At 33.0% G+C, this 21,166-nt stretch overlaps 1 protein-coding gene and 2 long non-coding RNA genes across 9 annotated transcripts in view; 2 read left to right on the plus strand and 1 right to left on the minus strand.

Moving 5' to 3' along the window:
* Positions 1–21,166, plus strand: part of LOC141449976 (uncharacterized) — a 100,015-nt gene that overhangs the window by 52,933 nt on the left and 25,916 nt on the right. The gene's annotated exons all lie outside the window — the stretch shown is intronic.
* LOC141449973 (uncharacterized) lies at positions 12,249–19,050 on the minus strand. Of its 7 annotated transcripts, XR_012455801.1 has the most exons (4): positions 18,835–19,050; positions 18,656–18,769; positions 17,609–17,784; positions 12,249–15,391 (listed from the first exon to the last, which is right to left on the minus strand). It is a non-coding gene; the product is annotated as an uncharacterized lncRNA (long non-coding RNA). The 7 variants fall into 7 exon arrangements; XR_012455806.1 differs by lacking the exon at positions 18,656–18,769; XR_012455802.1 differs by lacking the exon at positions 17,609–17,784.
* LOC141449975 (uncharacterized) lies at positions 18,149–20,903 on the plus strand. The gene is made up of 3 exons (XR_012455807.1): positions 18,149–18,290; positions 19,857–19,939; positions 20,200–20,903. It is a non-coding gene; the product is annotated as an uncharacterized lncRNA (long non-coding RNA).

Genomic DNA, 21,166 nt, shown 5'->3' on the forward strand with positions numbered 1-21,166 from the left:
AGAGGACATAGAATTTTAGAGGTATAATTATGCGTAATTATGTTGAAAATTTAAAAATAACTATAAAAATTCGTCAAATAAAAAAGAGAATAGAACTTTCTCTGTCTCTCTTATTAAAGAAATTTAATGATAATAATTTTTTAAGTAAAATTCAGAGGTTAATTGTTTAAAAAAACTGAAAACCGAATCAAGATGAAACATTAGAGAGTTTTATCCTTTTTTGAAATTTGTTTTCCCCCCAAAAAGAGCTTTAATGATTTTCTTTATAATTACTTTGTTGTATTATGTAATAATTGGTATATCGCTTATTTGCGAAGAAATGAAAAACCTCTAAAAGAAGTGCTTTTGAAAGAGAAATCAAAGATTGACGATAAATGAGTCTAAGTCCAAGTACATGGTGATATCAACGTCCAAAAACAAGAAGCAGATCGCCTTAATCTGGTTATCAATAATTATGGAGCCGTCGAATGTTTTATATACCTTGGAGCTGAAAAATAAATAGCAAAAACAAATTTAGTGATGTGATAAAGAGCTAGAATAATGGCTGTTAACAAGACAGAAAGCTTACTAAGGATGTTACTTCTCGGGGAAGGAAAAACCAAGGCCTGTAAGCTTTACCAAAGAGTCGCTCTCCAGAATTAAGAGTCTGATTGAACGGACGGGTCTGGAGGGCGAGCTCTGAAGAAGGGGAGCCACAATAGATCCATGGGGTCGCGGTGGCGTAGGCCTTGAGGCCGCCCTATTAGAATCTTATCTTTAGGCAGAAAGCTGTACAAACTCGACGCTTTTATCAAAGACCTAGCAATGTTGTAGTTGTACAAGTCCCTGTTCAGACCCATAGATTTCTACGGTGCAGAGACGAGGTCTCTCAAAGTAGTAGACCAAAAGTTTTTGAGAATCTTCGAGGCGTATATTTGGTGACCAGTATGTACTCAACGTATTTGGCGTAACTAAGAATTGAACGACCTGATACGTCTATGTTTCCTTAAATCATTAAAGAGTAATCTGGCTTGGACATGTGGAAAGACTACCAGATAAGAGGATGGTCAAGAGAATAACAAGAGAGTTATTCCCCGGAAAGATAGGGCTGTGGAAATTCTGGAATAAGGGCTTAGAAGATGATCTGTTTGAAGTCGGAGTGACCGAATGACAGAGATACTTGTACGAGTAGAGCAGTTGTCAGGAAGGCTGAAGTCCACCTTGCACTGTAGAACCAATTAACTATTAAGCATGGCAATTATGATCTTCCACTTTAATTTCAAACATTTTTCTTCTAGAAAATTCGATTAAAGACAAGGTTCTGTGAAATAGGGGTTGATAGATTTTGCCTGTAAAGTATCAGGTGGATATAATTTCGTTCCTGATCTTGTATATTGCAATGAAAGTATAAATGTGTTGCTGAGTTTCCAAGTTACGAGCAAACCTGCACTCCTGCAAACCTGCTAGACCAACTACAGGAAAAGATACGCGAAAAAAGACCTGGTTTGGCAAGGAAAAAAGTCATCTTTCATCAGGACAACGCCCGCCCGCACACAAGTGTTATTGCCATGGCAAAACTTCATGAACTGAGGTACGAATTGTTGCCACATCCACCTTATTCACTTGATTTGGCACCATCAGACTTTCATGTCTTCCCCAAGCTGAAAATTTTCCTCGGTGGACGGAGATTTCCTACAACGGAAGAACTGACAGCCGAATTGGAGAGGTATTTTGCAGGCCTGGAGGAATCTCATTTTCGAGAAGGGATCAAGGCATTGGAACATCGCTGGACCAAATGCATTAGTCTACAGGGAGACTATGTTGAAAAATAAAAGCAGTTCCACCGAGGTAAGACACTTCTTTCTAGTACATTCCGAGAACTTTTCAAATCACCCTCATACAAGAAAAGTCAATAATCGCTTAACTGAATGGTTGTTTCACTTTTTTGAGATTTTGTTGAAAATGCTTACCACAATTGTCTGGAAACTCATTATATACGAAGAGTTCAACAGTTTGGGTTTGTATGATATAGATTCTAGCATAATTCTTTTTAAGGCATTCTTGAGGACTCCAAAGGAACCCACATTATTGTTACTATAGTAACTAGATGGTTTATTCATAATATCTTTACTCTCTCTCTTTTATTATGCACCAAAGTCCACGCTATTAGACAGATAATGAATGAAATAATCGTTCATCATTCAAAGTTATAAAACAGGCAGCCTTCTAGATTAATTAACTAGTTGTTACATCTATTTTAAATACCTCCCTAGTTCTTGTATGCTCTGTACGAACAGGTCTCACCAACATAAACATATACCACTCACACAATGATTTATTTTTTTAATCTTGTGTGTGAAAGAGTACATATTCTATATTTAAGTATAATTATGTTCTGTAAAAATTACACTTAAATAAATGTAACTGTACACCCAGAGTGGGGAAAGAATTGTACATTGTAATGCTTTGAAATTAACCGACTGTTGAAGAATGAATAAATCATGACAATATAAAAAAAAAAGTGCAGTTATAGTTTTCTTGGTAAGTTTTGTGAATATATTTAATGAATATATTTTCATTATAATTTAAGGCATAAAACATGATAAACTGATCAAAAAACATTAAAGATGAAGTCTAAAATGTATTCAGTTTTTTTTTTAAAGTCGTATCTTTAATCAATTTTTCGATTTCCTGATTCCTTATTTCAGCAAAATTTGGATTTAAACGAGAAATAACTATTTCAGAGAACCAAGAATTATTATTATTGAATTCTTGAAAAACTTCTCTTAAAGGGCAGATACTTCTTCATTTAGAATCCTCCTTCTACCACCAGTTTCTCTTTTCAACGAAGAAAATGCTGTCCAGATGTTCTGCTAGGTTTGCAGCAAGTTATAGCACCCATAGGCTGCTCTCGAAGGTGAAGATCGTTCCTCCCTTGACACTCATCCTTCTAGGTATTACTTTCTCCTGTCCAAAAAGCCGAGGATGGTGTTTTTTTTCAAGGGAGCGTCTCCTGATTCTTCATACTCGTTCTAATTATTATTCATATCAAACTTAAATTCTTATTTACTCTTTTGCTATTCTAAATCCAATCAACAGCCAACCATACAGCCACATTTCAAATCCATCTTTGTAATCTGCAAATTAATATAAATCCATTTAAATTCAATCGTAACTTTGCATAGATCTAAAAAACATAATTTCATCTGATTATTTTAGGTACCTAAACAAAAATTTAGAACAAACAACCAATTAATAATAACAACGAAACAAAGTTAAATACTGAGATTGTAACCACGCGATTAGTGTTTTGTTGAAAGAAACAATGAAACAATCGTCTGTATACTCAACTCACTAATTAGGAGAAAGTTAAGTTTAGTTTTCATTTATTTTTAGTTAATAATTTATTGTTTGCAATTGAACGGATATTCGGGTTCGTGTATGTTATAGTTAACGTGTGTGCTACATCGAAGACCAGCGCCTGCAGCCTAAGAATCACATATCACTTTTCCGCTCTTTCATTCTGCCCGTGCAAGATTCCTAACTATTTCTTGTATTGTCTAGGTCACGAAGATGCAATTAAAAGATAACAAAGGATTTAGATATGAGATTTCGTGAACCTTAAACAAAAGATATTTCATTTTTTGTTGTTATGTTTTATATTTCCTTTCATGTTCACATCAAAATATAGCTTAACGTAGTTTTTTTTTTTTCAGCTTAAAGTATTCAGCAAAAAAGATTTTGAACAAGTTTCTATCATAGTTCTTTTTAAAAATATCACTACAAATTTACTTTCTCTCACCCCTCATTCGTGAAATTACGGTCATCCCGTTTCTTTTGCATTCATATCTGTTTTAAAGGTCTTGGGTTACGAAATAATGATTTTTTTTTTTTTTTACAAATTGGCGTTTGTGTGATTTATTCATGTACATAAGTATAATTCTAAAATGAAAAATCGCTGATTATTCAAATTTTGTATTCGATTTAAACACGCCAGAAGGAATAGCAGTAATGATGCTTAGACGAGGGAAGGGTACAGTTCAGCCATTAGAGAAATTGATTTGACCTCATGCCGAGGTCCCAGGTTTGAATCCAGCTGTTGGCTCTTAGATTTTCTCTTCCAGTTGATAAACAGTGTTGTCTGTAACTGGAGAACACTGTCGATTGGCTGGCAGTGTACTGAAAAAGAAGCTCCAGGAGCGAATGACTTCTCAGATACTGGACACGTCTTAAATTAAATAATAATACTTTTGTTCAAAATTTGTAAACCTCATTTTCTTTGGAAAATTGTATTAAGAAATTTTTTGTAGTTAGGCGCTTCGCTCTGATGTCTCTTTTTAGTGGAACTATCTGTTCTCATCACTTATACAGCGGGGGGATTGAAGCCCGATGTAGAAAGAAATAGCGATGCCGGAAAGGTGAATGCGGAAAGTGACAGTTTTACGCATTTTGCACTTCTTCTGATGTATACAAATAGCTAATCATATTCTAGAGAGACTGGAATTCTTTAATTTATTTATCTTAGCATTATTTTGAATCATCTTATTTTCAATTTGTGTAATACCAGTTTCCAGGCGTGCAATATAAACAATTAGTTTATTGTAGCTATTAATGGTTTTAGTTATTACTGTTCATTATTTTTGGTGACTGATTCATAGTTTCAATATCAAGTCATCATGACTGAAACTGGCATTTATTTTTCATCCTGTTGTTATTAGTTATTTTATTTCCATTATATAGACACTTCCTGCCAACGTCTAAACTAGTATATGAATAATTTTTTACATAAAGCATATTTAAGTAAATAAGGAGTTGGTATATCGGTGTTATTCCCTCCAAAAGGAAACATTTTCTTTTAATTTAGAATCTAAATTTGCAGCTCTCCTGAATAAAGAGCAATTTTTTCTTTAATTTCCTTTGTGAGAAAATTTGATTTTGGTATATGCAAATAGTGCTCTGAGTTAAAAAGAAAGAGAGAATAGAAGCTGTGTTCAAGGGAATGGGAAAAAGATGAAAATCAAGTAACTAAAGTGGGGCTTTTTAACGATTTTTTACCAAAACCTCGTTTTTGCCCCTGGTGGCACCCAAGTGAAATAACAAATCAGAATTTTAGCTTTAGCTTTTAAGTTACTATGGATACAAAAATGCAAACAACTACTTCGTTCTCTAGGGACCTCAAAGCTAATATTGGCGCTGAAAACTAAACAATAGAAAATCTGCACGATTCCAAAACTCTTACTTACGAAGAGTGGTAAATGGAAAGTAAAAAAAAAGCGAATTTGTTTGATTTAGGTACAAATTATAGCAGAAACAAAACATTGTTCATTTTTTTCTGTACGAACAAAAATATCAATTCAAATCAAAAAAGCGTAAACACATGATTTTATTTAAGTAAAGAAAACGTTTAGATATTTCAGTTGAAAAGCGTGAAAAATAAAATACTGTCCATTCGTTTCTTTTTTCAAGGCTAAAAACATCAGTACTAAGTAGTTTGGTTAGCCGTATATCGTAGTTTAGTAGTAGTAGTAATAGGGTTAAATCTATTGCCCGTATTTTCGATACTCTTAAGTGGCAATAGATCTAAGAAGTGACAGATGATCCAGTTTTTTTTTTTTCAGATGAGTGTTCATTGTGATAGAGGTGGGGATGGAAATGATCACAACGGTCGTCGGTTGTTGATGTTAGGAACTCCGAGAGAGTTTGTGGAGATCAAACAACTTTGGTGGTGGTGGTGGTGGTGGTGGTGGAGGGGCGGACAGAAGACCTTGTACAAGGACGGCTGAATGCTCTTGATCTTCAGCAGACCGCTGGAATTACCGCTCTACTCCAATCTGCTATCGGTAGCAACAGGTCGGCGTCTTCTTACCGAATCTACATTTAAAAGTTCATTGTATCTTTATTTACATATTCACCTTTCTTGAACTTCATTTACCAAAAACCATTTATAAATTAGTTAATATTTTATTTACGCAACTAGTAGAAGAAGTAGTCTTATTGAACAAAATTTTTAGGCCCTACTCTCTGGTCAGGAAAAAACGCAGTCTTTCCCTTTTTAAGGATCATAAAACTTCTGTTGGATGTAATGTTGTTCCAGTAGGTTCTTAGATAGAAGTCGCGTGATTTTTTTTGTCGATTTCTCTCACTGTAGATCGACGTTTTCTTTTCTCATTATTATACAACATATATGGTTTCCATCAAAATGACTATATTTAAAAAACAAAATTTCTATCCTTTCAATTGAATATGAAATTGGCAACCATGATGGCCATCATATATACAAGTCGTGAACACGCTGCATGGCCGAACACATCTATCTATCTATCTACTCAAACTAAGAAGGAAAGTATAAATGATAATGGCATACATAACCTCTGACCAGAGTTAACCCCAATCTCCCACCAGCTCCAGCCAGCTGCTGTCACCTCTGTCATTGGCGTTCTCTTTTCTGTAACTCTCTTTAATAAACCCCAGCCACCTCCCTGCCGTCCAAAGCTCCACCATCCGGTGGTGGATACTACTCCTACAGTGGGGAATGTGAAATCTTGCGCTCATGGAGGTTTTAATTTTATAAGTATCGAGGTCGCTAGCCACTCACACACATCTGGACCACAACGTACTCTAGGATTCGAAACGGAAACTGCACTTTCTCCACAGGCGTGTGTAGCAAGTATATTTTATGCGCGAGTGTGTGTGTGAATGGACGCCAAAGTGCTCCAGTACCCCACTATTAAAATAAATCGTAGGTTTGTGTCCATATTTAAGGTAATGGATACATTCTTTACAGTAATATATTAGTCAACTTTTCTCTTTTTTTTTTCGATAATTAGTTTATTTTTGCGAACTATTTGTTTACATTCAGAATTAATGTGCTATCTGAGGAGGGGAGGTTCAGAGCTCTATATAACAAACACTTTGCTCTACTTTCTCCACGCACTGTTCTAAAATAATAATTTATCATTTTGTTTTCTCTCACTTACTGAGTGAGGTTGAATCGATCATTGGATATCGACGAGTGGAGGAGAAGGTTAGAGTGGCGAGAGAGAGAGATTTGTGTAGTAGTTAATGAGAAGAGATTCTGCGTGGGCAAGGTGGTCTTGTAGGTGAATCTGTAGAACAGAGGCTATGGTGTGACAATAGTGTGCTATAATTATTTATTGAAGGTTCAGTGTATACCCTTATTTTGCATAAAAATACAGTGTATTAAATCTTTAGTGCATTTTTTGGTTATTTCGATTTGCTTATGGCATCCAATCACTAGTCCACATTTTCAGTTTAAACACATCAAGACTATTGCTTGCCTTGGCTGTGTAAACAAAGAGCCAAAGTGACTCTGTGCTTGGGGCAGAAATCAGATTACTCTAATCACAGGCCTATTCACAAGGGCATGGTAGGTTCAGGAAAGCATCTGTACAAGGTGGGGCTTATCAGCTCAGAACCGTTGTGTGCAGATTGTGTCAGGAAGAGAAGAAAACGGCCTCTCACTTGCTGTGCTATGAAATCTTTGGCTCTTTCAGACCTAAGGAGATAGTAGCGCAAAAAGAACCTGTAGGGAAAGATCCTTAAACCTTTTTAGTAGGGGAGGTTTCGTCTACTAGATCCATAAAGGGGGCTGGCACAATAAGCCTCTTTTGGCTGCGGTACCGTGGGGCATAGTTCACGACCCGCTAAGGCAATCTTAATCTTCAGTTCACAGAGATGAGACAACATGAGGCTCTCTAAATCAAAATTTTTTTATTTGCAATCGCTCTGAGGTTTTTTTTTTTTTACTGTCTGTGCTTAGTTCTAACTCTAACTTTAAAAATCGCCGCAACTTTAGATTTGATATTTCTTTTAGTTAGCTCCTCGGAGACGAATAAGTTTTAACTAACAGCTGACTGGAAAACCTCTTTAATGTATAGCAATTTCCTTTCCCCTTTTTGTTCCTTCTTCAAAATCGGCTCCTACGTTTTTATTTCAAATAATATAATAATTGCTTTATGCATATAATTAATACACAATAATAATAATACTTACTTATAATTCATTCTCAAAACGTATACTCTTTACTTAACATTTAACACCTTATTTTTAAACCAATGTTTGGAACTTTTGAAGTTCGTTTTATCATTTTATTTTCAACCTTTTCTAAACTCACATTTTATTAACATTTGAGTTTAAGAATCAATGTGATAAGGTTTTAAAAAAACCAAGTGAAACTAAAAAATATTTTTTAGGAGAGTTAGTCCTAGAACTAAAACTGCTTTTTTTTATAAATGAATCCGTTTTCTTTTCTTGTGACCAACAGTTTGTGAGCCACTTGCCTTTACGGGCTGGCTATTCTGTTAGACTCGTAAGGTAACTAAAAACTTATTAATAAATATAAAATGATAATAAGATGTAAATGGTTGCTATTATTTCCAAAAATAGTAAGTAACCTTATTTAATGAAAGCGACTATCGCTTTTGGGCCAATTGAGTAATTTACATTGATCAAGTTTTGGAAAAGTATAGCTTTTCGAAAGATAGATACACTCAAAAGTTTTGTGAATCACGACCATTCCATTAATAATTCAAATCCAAACAAATTTAACTGATAATTTGCAGTATTTTTAAATCCATCAAACAAGAATCTAAACATCAACCTAATTCTGAAAAAGAAAAGAAACTATTGATAATTTTCTATTTTGTTTTCTATTCAAAAAAAACATCTGGTGTCATTACTGACATATCTTTCCTTTACTGGTTTGAACATCTGGTGAGAAAGTCTACACAATTTTATATTTTTCTCTATTAAAGGGACTGTTCCTCCTTAGAACAGTGGTTCAAGAGATGGGCTATTAAACTTAATGAAACCAAGTCTCAAAATATCACCTTTACTCTTCGTCGCATTACTCTTCCTCCAGTCATCTATAACCTAACACCTCTACCAGTAGTAAACGTTGCCCGCTACCTTGGGCTTTACTTAGACCGAAGACTTTCTTGGAACCCCCACATTAGACTTAAAAGAACAGAACTGAACAGACGCTATCGACTACTTAAAAGACTCTTAGACAACAGATCAAAACTCTCTCTGGTCAACAAAAGACTAATTTATACAGCTATTTTAAAACCCATCTGGGCGTATGGAATAGAGCTGTGGGGTTCAACCAAACGCTCTAATCTCCAAAGGATTCAATCTCTACAATCTAAAATACTCCGAACTATTGTAAACGCTCCTTTTTATGTCTCCAACTTGACTATACACATTGACCTTAACATTCCTTTTGTCACACAAGTCGCTGAAAACACGATACAGAAAACTCCACTTAAGCCTGCAATCTCATATAAATCTTCTAGCTAAAAAAATCTTTCTTCTAGAACTCTTCCTGAAAACCCGACAAGACGCCTTAAGAGACAGTGGCCTCGTGATCTCCTCTCAAGTGAAGAGAGCGACTAATAGCCTGTTTTGGAGTGTTACCACTGGGTAACTTCTCCACTCGTATTCTTCTGTTATTTGTTGTTACCCTGTTATCACTGTTACTTATAGCGCTAACGCGCTGATTGTAGCAAAAATAAACGCAAAAAAAAAAAAATCTATTTAAGGCAAAGCAAGTGTTCGATCGAGAATAGCACCCAGGTCTAATTTGGAAATTGTCTTATCCTCAAGTCCTAATTGTCTTACAGACACTGCTCAAGTCATTACAACAATTTCAAGTCTTATCCTTAAAGCCGAAGCGGGTTTTGTGGCAAGGAAGTATCCTTATCCTCAGACAGCTGATGTTTTCCTACCCATCCACAAACTATCCATCTCACCTAGTCACTGTAGTTCTATCTCCTCACCGTCTCCCAGTAGTTGTTCACCTGAAACCTGCAAACCCATTTCACATCTTTAGAAAAGAGAAAGTAACGTAAGAATACGAATAGTTTTGTAGTTGATTGTAAAGATTTGATAAGTTTTTCCACTTTCAACTCTAAACACTTAATATTATTTCTCAAACTATCCTGCTCAAAGATTTATAACCAACATTTATGTTGCCTTTTACCAATGAAATTACACTTTCTTTTCTATAATAATTAATATCTTAGAAAAGTGTTAATATTTTCAAAAAAAAAAAAGTTATATTTTCTTAAAATACAATCACGAATGAAAACATATTATTAAATATTTGAAAATATTTTTACTTGTACCATCAACTTTCAGATTTCTAAGCGATAAAAAAAGAGTAAAATAAAATATTTATTTAAATTTAAGTTTGTAATAACTTTGAATTTTCATTAATATCATTTAATTACAGGCAATGTTGACCGTGTGGGTCAAGATTGGGTCAGTAGGTCGAGCTTTTAAAACACGTCTCGCAACTGAATTTATTTAATATACATTAAGATACTCAAAAAAAAAAGGTAAACAAAGTTTTACTACTTAAGAGATTTTATACAAAATTAGTTAAATTTTAGAATATTAGGGTCTTGAAGATTTTCAATTAGATCTCTTAAAAGCAAGATCACCAGAGGTTGAATCAATATTTCTGTTTTTTCAGAGCTCAACTTCCATCTGTCTTGGATTAGTAAAATAGATGTTATACTCTGTAGGACATTCTACGAAATCTTTTGGTTGACATTAAGATTGTCAGTTTTATATTCGTTGCATTCATTGTTTTCCATTTTTTTGTTTGTTTCAACGTTCGTTGAACGAGTTATGACTTTTTTTGGAATGTTTTTTTCCATGGAGAAATGGAGTATAGTTATTAGTTTTTTTGGGGGAAGCGATTGATTTAAATCTATAGAATGGCTAAATATTTAACGAAGCAATTAGTAGTGGATGCAAAAAAAAAACAAGAAACTTCTAAAACCAAAGTTTAACAGAACATAAATTTTGATAGTCCTAAATTTTCTTCTAAACGCACATTCCTAAAAAAAAAAAAAATATTTTTTAAAAAATAGATCTTCAAATTACAGTAGTTGTGATGACAGACTTTAAAGAATTTGACAGAATAGCTGTAATTGCTTTTAGCTACCTTCATGTTAGAGAAAGTAAATCGTATTCCTTTCACAGTTAATAAATTAATATAAACTGCCAACAAGAAAAAAAATAATGCCCGCAAAAAGGTACCGTTACAAATGATTTGAACCGGTGATGACTTAATTCGTTTAATATTTATCAGAGTAGGCTAACTGGAGAAGGAAAATAGTTGGATCAAGCTACTACTGGCAGAGATAATACGTATATATGTAGTTAATGTATTTTGATATATTCATTTTAATATTATATAAGAAAAACTGTTATTTTATTTAATCTAATAATACTGCTACGTGAATCCGCAAAGTATTGTGTTGCACTCGAGTGGAATTCTAGGAAAATTGCAAGCAAAGAGCGAAGAAGACTGATTCACACTGAGCCCATATCTAAAGGGAGGGCGACCTGCATATCGTAAAGCAATCGAACGTTGGTACGTTTTTCTTCCGGATATATCAATCTCATAAAACACAGTTTCAGTCTAAGAGTTATTGTGGACCACATTGCCAGTAGCGAACTCCCACTGCCTTCGATAATTTCTTGAACAAAAGTATCAAAACGAAGAACCAATTATCAGCTATCGGCCCATTCAGTATTACTATTCGGTAATACCATGCAAAATGTTGTATAGAACCTCCATTTTCAATGTAAACTGAATTTTGAGCACTCTTTTCTTGTTGTCAAATATATAATCAAATATAAAACTAATGTTAGACCTGCGAAGCTAATATGCATTGTGGTACTGGGTTCGATTCCCGGTCTTTAGGCCTTGGATTTTATTTAATGGTTAATAAAAGAAATTCACAGTAAAGTCGTTTGCTAGTCGCCTCCGTCCACGACACCTAATTGGTAGTTGGACGTTAAGCCCCGCCTGAAAAAATAGGCGATTACTTTATAAAACTAATGTTTCGGCGTTCCATTGAATTGAACCTTGTTTTGCAAAAATACAATACTTTACGAGTGCAAAGAGCAATTATTAAGGCCATGATATGTTAAATATTTTTCTCCATCGTAAAATAATAACTTTAATTTCATAGCTTTTCATGCTAAGTGCAATAACAGCTTTCATACTTATGGAAAACTTCTGAAACCAATCTAGAACATCCAAACAAATTTTTTCCAATAGTTCAATCGTAGAAATATAATTTTTAGGCAAAAAAAAGAGACCATTTGTATAATTTTCGCCTAAAATATGTGGAAAAACTGGAATTTAATTAATTTCTTTCATCTGTAAAGAAAAATCACCATCTGTGAAAAAAAAAGAGGACAACTTAACATTTTTAACAAAATTATGAAAATAATGCAAAGAAAACGTTTTATTGACAAAAAACTTACAGTTAGATATTAAAATATGTCGGTTAGAAGGAAACACAACTAAATCTTTACAATGATCATACTGTTTTATATATATCGCCAAATTTACATTTTTCTTTTTGTCAGTGAGCCAGAAAAATGCATTTGATTTACATTTCCCAAAAACACACCTCCCTTTTGGGTTATAATTTCAATGTGAACCAAGCATGTCTAATTATGTCCTTACAGCGTGAAGCGGATAGTTGATGATAGATGAAGAAGTATGTTTTCTTCTGTTTTCATGTGTTATGCACACTCAGGTGGCATTGTTATACATATAGAGAATTTTTAATTTTCTTTATAAATTTTTTTTAACCTGGCGAAAGAAATGCATGTGGACTTAACTTTAGTTGCAATTTGTTGTAAAGGGGCATCCTTCATCATTGAACATGATTTCAATGTACCCAGTGATTTTGCTCCTTCGCAAGAGTCTTTAAATAAAAACTATTTGTTGAAAAAAGGTTATGTGACTGAATAATAATCACCACAAAGACCTAGGGATTAGGTCATCTTCAGAGCTTAATGACAATATAATATTTTTACATTATTTTTCTAAAGTTGGTGTGTCTTCTGTCCTGTCTGCTTATGAACTTAGATGACTTAGTCCCTAGGGTCGAAAGCTCGGCATAGTCATAAAAAAAATAGGCATTATTCTTCGCTTTCTTCTAGATTAATGAATCAGACACCAAAAGCAATGAACAATACATAAGGGGGAATGTTTTTCATTTGACTGTTCATGTGGTTAAACAAAAATAATTAGAAGATTATTGAATTTATTCCAGAAAAACAACAAACGCTCAACACTTTTATGCAATAATTAAAATTATCACACTTTTGATATATTTTATTAATTTTCCCAATTTCTTCAGTGAAAGTGTAATAAAATTATATGAATGAGAACTTTGTCGCAGTGAGGGAATTTGAGGTGTCAGATAATCTGAGTTGTCAACCGAAGAAGAACGCAAAGTGTAACCAGACTGCACACGAATAATGGCCATTATTATTATTATTATTAACCTGCTCGCTCAGTTTGTAGTAATAATACCGTGTGCTTCACTTAAGCTCTCTGCTTTCTCTCTTTTGGTTCCACTTTACAATAGACAGACAGACAGATAGAGAAGATGGGGCGGTACGCTAGTCAATGTGAGCGACCATCATAATATTGTACATAGTCTTCGTTCTTCAATTCTTTTCTGCACTTTGTATTATTTCTTTTGTTAAGAGATAACCAAGTTATGAAAAACGATGTCTTTTTATGTGTCCATCATCCACAGTGAAGTAGGCTCTATAGTGTGTTTTAGCTTTCCTATTGCATTCAATTACAGTTTTATATATTTTCAATGTTTTCTAATATCTAAGCTTTTTGTATTCCTTTTACTATAGTAAACCTACAATCGACAAGCTGGAACTAGTTGGACTTTGTTAAACAAGCACATTATATTGGTTAATGATGCAAGCTTGAAGGAATAATTTCAGTGGCAATAAACTCCAAGCTTGAAGGAATAATTTCTTGATAATATACTCCAAACTTGAAGGAATAATTTCTTGATATTATACTCCAAACTTGAAGGAATAATTTCTTGATAATATACTCCAAACTTGAAGGAATAATTTCTTGATAATATACTCCAAACTTGAAGGAATAATTTCTTGATAATATACTCCAAACTTGAAGGAATAATTTCTTGATAATATACTCCAAACTTGAAGGAATAATTTCTTGATAATATACTCCAAACTTGAAGGAATAATTTCTTGATAATATACTCCAAACTTGAAGGAATAATTTCTTGATAATATACTCCAAACTTGAAGGAATAATTTCTTGATAATATACTCCAAACTTGAAGGAATAATTTCTTGATTAATATACTCCTAACTTGAAGAAATAATTTCGTATGACTACTTAATAGCAGCACCACACGCACTTATTTACCAGTTCCTTTTACTAAGTTATCTACATCCCTTCCAATTCAGTTCTTTTTTAGGACTTAACACAGCCTTAGCTTCCATTTTGAGGCTGTAATGAGTTGTTGATGGCAGTGTGTTTGAAGGATAAGGATGAAGTTGTCTGTTAGTTTGGTCATGAGAGTGTAAATGGCCTTGAATTCACGAGTTCTGTGCATTTGTGTGTTCCTTAGTAAACCATGGAGCGTTCAGTATAATTCGTTGTACTTTATTTTTAAAAGTATCTGAGCTGTTTTCTTAAAAATATCAATTTCTTTTCTTTGTAAAAAAAATAAATAAAATAAAACTAGTTTACAGATGCTCCATAATCGTTCCATGAGTTGTTCTAATTTACAGCTGTCAAGCATTATGTTACAACTTTCAGGGTTACCAATGTTTTTATTTATTTATTTATTTGTTTGTTTTTTGTCTGTAAACTTGTCGTCGTGTTTTACTTGTCAGACAAGTTTAACATAAAACTGATGTCCATTACCAAGCTAACCACAACTGGAACGATGTTTTTTTCTAATTTTGTTCAGAATTTTTAAACTGGTAATACTGACTTTTTGAAAGAAAGAATGCAATAGCAAAAATTGGAAATTCAGTGAGTTGTCAAGAAATAATTGACCTAAATCACTAATTTATTTAAGAGAGATACCATTAAAATGTAAATCAAAAGATAGAAATGAGATTGTGGTTGTATCTTCAAGAAATGATTTTGCTTTTAATGGAAATCTGGAAGGGACACAGATATGCCCTTAATTTGTCTAGAAATTTCTTTAGTATAGAAATTTGATCTAAATTAAAAGTTTTAGTTTTGCAAATTTCAGAATGGACAATTTAAAATTGTATAACTCAATTAATTTACTCTTCAATTTAATCAAAATAATCACCATTATTAGCTTCAGTTCTTCTTTGCCAACTTGAAACTAGTCGTTTTATCTCATGACTGTAAAAATGAGATATTCTCCGAGTTTGTCTTCAACAAGATTTTTGTTGCACTAATCTGCAATAGTGTGGATTTTCCAATTTTGAACTTTCACAGATACATACATCCGTTTTAAGGTCGTTGGCGCCTGGAGCCTTTTTCGAAGCACAGCCAGCCTCTGGCAGAAAGATAAACGGAAGTACAAAAACAAACCTGATTAAATAGAAAGTTGTAAGCATTAAAACAAAATAAAATCTTTAAAATAAAAATAGATTGTAAAAGAATCTATTTATAAAATCAATAAATAAAATCAAGAAGAAAATCCGCACGATTTAGTTTACATATATATAAAATAAAGGTATTTTGTATACTAATTCTCCATCGATTTGAATAGTTGATTATTGCAACTGATAAAAACCAAGAAGTGGTAGAAGTAGCCAAAGATCGTGACAGTGAATGGTTTAGTTGGCAGAGAGAGAGAGAGAGAGAGAAAATAACAAAAATGAATTTATAATAAGGTGAAAAAATAAAGTTAGATGATTTGCTCAAGATATGGGTATTTTTGTATTGTTTAATGTGCAAGTTCTACCAGACCAGGTGTCCTACTTAACTACCTGGAGGAACTTTCTTCCGGCTCTGTGTGTACGACTATATGAGTAACTGGTTCGGTTTCAATGGCCACTTACACGCTTTATTTACATTGCAACAGTGGTTATGATAAAGAGCAATGATAAGTAAAACTTCTACCGTGAAGTATTCGCCACGTTTTCCTATTTAATCCATTTCTTCTACATCTCCTCTCTCGCTTCTTGTAAGTACGAAGATTTTAAACGAAATTCTTATCCATCGTACTCGACTTGAAAGTTACATTTGAAAGCCAATAACTGCAAGTGCAACTTTACTTTAAGTTTTGTGCAGTTTCCACTTTTTCTCAAAAATAAGACCGTTTAAACTATTTAATTGGAACTATGGTAGACAATAACCAAACCTCTTCCAGAAGATTCCTTTGTCTGCCGGCGGAAATGAGTATACAAAAGTTGTCTTATTATGCTGAAACAATCTCATCATTTGTGATTATAACTTTATCATAATACGTTTTTATTTTTCCTGTAAACAGCTGTTCAAAAAAGAAATTAAGTATTTCTTTATAATTAATAGGAAATCTGGTTCAAACATTTATTTCAGTCTCGTTCAAATTGATTATTTTCAGTCAATTTTTAATTACTTATTGAATTCTTATATATATAAAGTAATGAATTCCTTAAATGCAGGATTTTTCTGTTACCTTTTCGTCATCAGAGTGTCAGCCGTCTACAGGATATTTTGAAAAAAAACCAGAAGGTAAATGGAATCTACTCACATTACGTAGCCCCTGTTTCTGCGTATTGTAGAATGAAGTGTTACAAATGCAGATAGTTTCACAGATTTCTACAGACCACACCTTGTTAAGAAGGTGTCGCACAGGGTGGCCCCCTCAGGAACCGAAGAGGCTGGATGTCCCCATTTCCAAATCACTTGGTGCGTAACAAGACATGCTGTGTTTATCTTTACATCATTTTATGCTTTTTCCTTTTTTTTTGTTTTTAATTTTTATTTTTATACATGGTATTGTTTTATGCACTGTGCCCATCATTATACTAACATTACTGTACATTGTTCCAGACAGGTTACATTTAGCATCTTCTTCTTTAAAAATAAATTAAAATAAAAAAAATAAGGGAAGTCAGAAATCAAGATGCAAAGATGACGTTTTTTCCCTCTGCCTAAGAATGCGCTATAGGCTTTTTCTTCAGATTCATAAGTTGAGAAGATATTGAGAGTTGAAATTTTTTTGGGTCATGATACTCTCTGAAATTACGACCGCTATTTCATTTTTCTCTGCAAATATCGTATTATTAAGAAATTCTGTTCTCTTATACACTGTACTTTTCTCAGTTATAAGCTATAGTTCTTTTGGGTACAGATTCATAAGTTGAGAAGATATTGCGAGTTGATAACAGTCGGAAAAGCTGTCACAGATAAAGTAATCATTAATAAACTTATAATGCACAGGCAGAGCCGGATTTTCCTATAGGCTAGCTTGGCTTCAGCCTAGGGCCTCAAAATCAAGAGGGGCCTACATTCAAATTGTTAGCAAAATTAAAATTACACTATTCTAACAACAGTACCAATAACAACATGTTTCATTTAACATATTGATATAGGAGTATATCACAGTAGTGATGTATTTTATTATCTCTCATGTATTTTACAAACTTAAAAATGGGAGGTGAAAGGGTGGAAGTAAGTGGAATAGCCTAGCACAACGTTACGCTCAAACATTCTGGATTATCCATCTATTTATGAAAGTAATGTGACGATCTTCCGTTCCAGTAAACCAGTTGCACTTGGTTTAACAAACTCCAGGTGGTAGCTGGGGTTTTAACTCACATTTGAAACATTTCGTGATGATCGCGTTCTAGTTTCAAAACATAGACTTTTAGGAGCCACCAAAGAACTTTCTTGGAGGATTTGTTCTTAGATCTACCACTGCTTCTACGTATCTGCTGCTGGCAAAGTCCAGTGAAGCGAATCATTTATTCTCACGCTCTTAATCTCCATGAATTCTTCCAGCCCATATAAAAAAAAAATTGAGTATAATTATTTAATAATTCCAGCAGTAGTAAAACCTTCCTATTGGATACCCTCCGGTAGGTTATTAAGATATATAGCCGCCAGACAGCTGTTTATGTAGATCAATCCACTGACGCCAGGATTCGAACAGTTTTGGAAACAGTAGATATTTTGAATATCTGGGTCACATTGTGCTACAACTTTTTTTTTGACTCAGGATAAAAAACAATATTTGTACATAATTTTAACTAATTCCATGGAAACAAATAAATCTGGTTTTGAACACACACACGACTTTGTTTAATTACTAATATGAATGTTTAAAGGTTCTAACTCCGTATTTTCGAAACATATTTAATTGTTCCTAATATTATTCATTTTATAAAACCTTACATCATACTAAAATAACATTTTAGAGGGATGCTTACTCTCCCCTCTTTAATACCCTTAATCGTTTTTCCAGAAAAGTGTTTCAAGAAAACGTTGTAGATCTATCTGCGTGAGTATGGCTATGGATGTTACTTCTCGGGGAGGAAAAACCAAGGCCTGTGAGCTTTACCCAAGAGCCGCTTTCCAGCATCAAGAGTCTGATTAAAAGGACAGGTTCTGGAGGGTGAGCTTTAGAGTGAGGGGAGCCGCAATAGATCCAAAGGGGTCGCAGTGGCGTAGGCCTTGAGGTCTCCATAGTTTAATCTCTCTATCTATCAGTGTGAGTGCAATAAATGCAATCAATTAATAAAAATTCAAGGAACCTAGAAACGCGTATTTCAGGTTGAAATTTTGTTAAAGGAGGTGCAGTACTTGCACTTGCCTGTTTAATAAAAGAAAGTAATAACAATTAGATCTGAAGATGTAAGTACTAACGAAATAATACTGGAGACCAATAAATAACTGATTAAATTTCTATCGAATTGAAAAATATATTATTATTTCAGCAAAACATTTTCCTTCGTAATTTCAGTCAGCTTATTTTGAAACCTAAAAAAAGAAAAAACTGAGAGAGTTTATAGACAGTAAGAACGAAAATTAGTTTCGAGACTTACCTGTTGCAACGACAGAAATATGTAATTAGACTATCTCCCAAAGACGTTTTTAGTTTTCAATTTCTTTATAATTTCTTCCTTGCTTTGTTTGAATAAACAATTTCTACGGAATATGCCCAACTATATTCAAACTGGTAGTTTTGTTACAATGGCAACCTGTAATTGGACAGTATAAGTGAAATAATAATCAACAACAACTACAAAAATTGTTTAACACTGTGCTCAGACCGATCTACTACACACAGGTCTGCCATCTTTCTAGACCAAGAAGAAGGTAGATTAATTTACCATTTTCTTCATAGTACATTATCTTCTGTGTTTCCCTTAATTACTATATGTCTGTGAGGTGTTGCAACTTTTTTCCTTTGTTGTTCTTCTTAACTTCCTACTTGGAATTATTAAAAAAATAAAACTGCTTTTTTTATTTCTTTGCATTCCCTCCCCCTTTGATTTAGTCATTATAAAAATTCAAGTAGTTGAAATTTTACGCTCTCTTTTAAAGGCTTAATGATCGGCAACATTACGGAACGGTACCAAGTGCGTCCAAGTATTATTAACTACTTACCTTTGTCTAGACATGTACGTTACATATAAGTATGAAAAATAAAAACTTCAATTTTTTAAATTTAATTGAATATAATTTGTAAATTAATTCAATATCTACTTTCTCCTACTGTAGTGAGGAAAATATTAAATTCATGTCAAATTTTTCATTTTGGGTTTTCACTTAAAATAACGCTCTGAGGTCTTCTGAAGTCAACAAAAAAAAATTGTTTTTTGAAAATGAACTTTTGCCACTTGGGAACAAAATAATTCAAAAAGTAGAATTTGGCGGAAGCATTTGATAATTCTGGTGAAAAACTTGAAATAAAAAATTTGATTAGAATATTTTCTTTACCCAATACGAGAAAGTAGCAATCAAATTTAAAGGAAATCTATTATTTTGGTAAAAATATTCAGTAAATTAGTACTTAGTAATTTGATCATTTTGTAATTTTCTACAAAATCATTGTAATTATTAGAGGGCGTTTGAAGGAAAGGATATTCAAGACAAAGAAAGGACACTTTTAGACACAAATTGACGTCACAATGACCGGAACATTCTGTAATTGAATTTCTATTTTATTTGAAACTTGTATTGCATTACTAATTTGATTAAATTTTTTATTTTATATCCAAAAAAATTAAATAATATAAATATGCTAAGAGAATTTTAGTGTTTCATAAAAGAAAATGGTTTTTCTTAAAACAAAAAAATAGAAGGAAAATTAATGTCTTGGGCGAATAAAATATATCACAGTTAATTGCTTCTAAAAGGAATGTTACGCTTGATTGTGTCCTTGATTGAGCTTCTTTTTTTTCAAGCAAATGACTAAAAATAAATAAGATAATAAGAAAATCATTGTTCTGATGAAAAGTGAAGGACATTTTGATTATTAAAACAAGAAAAAATCTTCACAAATTTTGCAAAAATTATGGATATGGAAATTATAAGTCTCCTTTTTGATTAAAAAAAATAAAATAAAACCCTTGGATCATGACTGTTCGCTTCAATGGTTAACAAATACTTGTACCTATATCGAATTAATAAATAAATAAAAACTTCAATGTCTAATAATTACTCTTATTTTATATGCAAGGTTAATTTCTGTTGAATTTGTATAAAAAGAAAAGAAGGTTGAATCAATGATTACAAAGGAATCTTTAAAAGATGGAAGAATTAGTCGTCAAATGTTTTGAGTTTAAATAAGCGTCATTGACTGGATTTTAATTTTCATTCTGTTGTTTATTGTAATAATGAGGCATTTGCATGATGGAATCATCTTTTACAAACGTCCTTGTAAGAACATTGAACGAAGAATTGTTGTAAATCTGTAAAAGCGGAAAAATAAAACCAATCAATAGAGTGGTACTTCCGTATAACGAATGTGATCGCTAAGTTGTGGTCAGAATTTAAAGATGTATCCTCCAAAAAAATATTATGTTTGAAATTTCTACGGTGTTTCATATTTGAGGTAGAGTTTTCAAATTTGTACATTTTTTTACTTTCAAGCAGAAGATTGCAAGACTTCCTCTTTTGGAAAATCAGAAAAACTGTAAGGAATGTAAGTAACTTTTTTGAAAGAAGTTATTACGGCTTGCTGAAAATTTGGAACAGCAATTGCCGTGGGTAGTTTTACGAATAAAACTTTGTCCAAATTGATGTAATGTAATACTTAAAATATAAACAGCAAAAAAAAAACCACCATAGGCAAATTTCTAACAACCTTGCCAAGGTGAACCAAAGATGGACCGAGAGATTTCTCTTATTTGGATGCTGGCTAAGTTCTTA

This window comes from Rhodnius prolixus, unplaced genomic scaffold (genome assembly GCF_049639745.1).
Source record: "Rhodnius prolixus isolate KJV_2025 unplaced genomic scaffold, Rpr scaffold_2, whole genome shotgun sequence".
Lineage (NCBI taxonomy): Eukaryota > Metazoa > Arthropoda > Insecta > Hemiptera > Reduviidae > Rhodnius > Rhodnius prolixus.